We start from the raw sequence: 3,376 nt of genomic DNA, 5'->3' as shown, positions 1-3,376 counted from the left end.
CTCATCATATCAGGACTTAAACATCTGACTCCCCTGAAGTCATCGCATGAACTTGTAAAATTATGAAAAAATAATTACTTTTGGAATAACTTCATCGTAAATGCTGAAATCATAAAGATGACTCTGAACATATGGTGTAATTCCAAAACTGGAACTGATTTTATCTGAATTAATGGTAATGTTTGGAAAAATAATCAGGTGGCTGATTAACTTTTCACCTCAGCTCATACCTAGAATATTATTTGAGCCCAGCTGAGTGTAGTTAGGCCCAAGGAGTCATCTTCTTGGCACTTGAAGTAAAGAAATGCAGGGATCAGAAATTAAAGAAGACCATTTGTTTTTTGAATATAGTCTCAACTGTTAGGGGGTTGTCACCTTCCAGGTAAAATTTATTGTCTTAAATAAGTTCATATTTTGTTATAGAATAAGTTAGTAACTGAGCCCCACATTTCTAACTGATTCTCAATACTTTCTAAAACAATATAATGAGCAAGATGTCATTTTTAAAAATATCCTATTTTAAAGGAGTACAATGATGAAATCTTTACCATATACTGACTACACAAAGAGACCCAATTTTAAAGCACAAAGTGATAGAGAGGCACAACTTTCCCATGTCCTGAATTTAAAATAAAATTAATGTTACTTATATTAAGGAATAAATTTGTTTCCATTATAAAAATTTAGCAGGCTTTTGGAGAATAATTTTCTTGGCCCAGATCTCTTAAAAACCTGTCCAAAAGAGCATGAAATCATTCCATCTTTTTTACAAATTTCCCTGTAGCAAGCAGAAGCATTCAAAATCATTCCATTTGTTCAGTGAGGACTCTAAAGGGACTTAGACCTTTACTGCAATCACCAGCACCTGCAAAATTTATTCTGGGGCTCAGCACACACCTGTGAGTTTTCATCCTTCCACATCAGAAAGACTGCTTCATCCCGAGCCAGGGGAATCATAAACCTCATCGTGGGATTTGCTGTCATAGTTCCATGGCACACATGACTGAGGCACCCGCCCACACACGCAAGGGTTTTGCTCCTATGGTCCCAACGCATTCTCTACTTCTTCCTTAAAGATTGCCCAAGTCCTGTGCTCTGCCCTAAACTTTCTCTCTGTGGGTCATAAACGGCCTGACACCAAATTCAGCTTTCACTCACGACATCGTATATTATACCCTAGGATATTTAGTTTGAATATTTGGCAAGTGCATTTATTTTTAAATGAAAAATGATTTGCCTCAGGAGATATGCTTGATGATCGTAATTTACAAAGCCTTTTTGCATTCAGTGTTGAACTTTATCATCATAACCATCTTATGAGGTAAGCTGTCAGCCGGTAAGAGCCCCTACATTTATTTTTCTCTCCTCAGTTTCCAGGGAATAATCCACTTCTAAGCCTCACTTACAGACCAAGGCTGAATTGAGTTCTGATCCAATCAATGGTGTCATAAATATTTTGCTAGAAGTTGGAATTCAATCATGTCTGTTAGTCTCAGTGACTCAGACAAGATATCTGGATTTCCTGGTATACTCCAGCTATTCTGCTCCTCAGTTGTTTTTTTTTTTTTTTTTTTTTGACAAAGAGAACACCAGTTGTATTGGTTGTGGTCACAGTGCAGAGGAGTGACAAAGCAAGGTGGACAAAGTGAGGACCCCTAAGAAGAGAAATAGCCACAGGATGGGATTTACGGATTTAAATTAGAAGTTTGCCAACCAGGAGCCACTGGGGCTGATGGTGATGGCCTGAAGCACTGAGGACACAGGTGGTACAGATGGAGAGTCGTCACATTACTTTCTGCAGGAAGACGAGTATGTTTCATTTCAAGTCATCTGGACTGTCCTTCACTTCCCAAATATCTGTAGATATCAATAGTCCCATGGTGAGGAGCGTGAGGATATATGTTATATATATGGATATCAGTATATATCCAAAGGATTTAAAATCAGCATACTATAGTGATGCATCCAAATCAATGTCTACAGTAGTATAACTCACAATAGCCAAACTATGGGACTAACTTATGTTGCCTTCAACAGATAAATGGATAAAGAAACTAGGAGATATACATATATACACATATACATATAACCATACAATGGCATATTACTCAGCCATAAAGAAGAATGACATTATGGCATTTGCCTGTAAATAGATGGAACCAGAGAATATCATGCTAAGTTAAATAAACCAGTCCCAAGAAATATATATAGTAGAAAGATCAGTATAGAGAAGGAAATGGCAAGGTTGAGAGGAAGGAAGGAAAGGGGGACACACTAGTGACTGAATTAGAACAAATTACATTCCATATCTTTACAATTTTGTCAGAATGAATCCTAATGTTATGCATAACTAACAAGAACCTATAAAAAGAAAAAAAAAGAATACAGATTTTTTGTTATATTTGTCCCTATTTTGTACATTGATGTTATTATAAAATAGTATTATTTTCTCCATGTAAATTTTTGATTTTTTTTGCTAATGTATGAATATAAAGTCTAATTTTACATTAAAAATTTACAGAATTATCCAAATTAAAAAGAAAGAGCAAGATAATCTTGTCTCTATAAAGATATAGCTAGGAGTTGGAGAGTTGACCTCTTTCCAAAACTGTGTACAATTGACTAAATTCCCCTTTATTAGTTCTTCCTCTTAACTTGACTCTATACTTCATGGTCCTAGAATTGGAGAACTGCCTCATTTCCCAGCTATTAACAAATAAGTTACCCACATGTGGTGAGCCGCTTCTGCCGTTTCTGCAGACTATGGTCGCCATTACGAGATGGCGCTGGCTCCGCTGTGGTATGTGACAAACAACTCCTTATCTGAGAGAGTTGGCACATGATTTTCACCACCCTGTGAGAAAGCTCCACGCGGCAGCTTTGTATTGGGGCTTGGGATGCTTTATTAAGGCTGGGAGGGCATCCGGGGGAGAGAGAAGAGGAGAAGAAGAAAGAATAAGAAATATCAAGAGACCTGAATAAACTGCTGAGAGAAGATTCCTGAGTGTTGCGTCTTCCTTGCGGGCAAGGGGTCGCAACAAGTGGTGCCGAAACCCGGGAACCAGAACTTTCAGCAGTCAGGGGTGGTGCACCGGTTAGTCCCAGGTAAGTGGGATCCGCGACCAAAGCGGGGTTAATCCCAGGTAAGTGGGATCCGCGACCAAAGCGGGGTTAGTCCCTAGTAAATGGGATCCGCGACCAAAGCGGGGCAGCTCCTCTGTAAACACAGAGAGAGCCTTACATTTTATTGCAGCTGCACTGTGTACTTTCGCTTCTACTTTCGCTTTTGTTTTTTGTGCTTCTTTTGTTGTTGTGTCATGGGTGCCGCATCTTCAAGTCCGCTTCTCCTGGCCCTAGATGGCCTGTTACGTTCCAA

This window comes from Marmota flaviventris, chromosome 8 (assembly GCF_047511675.1).
Source record: "Marmota flaviventris isolate mMarFla1 chromosome 8, mMarFla1.hap1, whole genome shotgun sequence".
Classification (NCBI taxonomy): domain Eukaryota; kingdom Metazoa; phylum Chordata; class Mammalia; order Rodentia; family Sciuridae; genus Marmota; species Marmota flaviventris.
Note: the sequence above shows the minus strand (reverse complement) of the source record.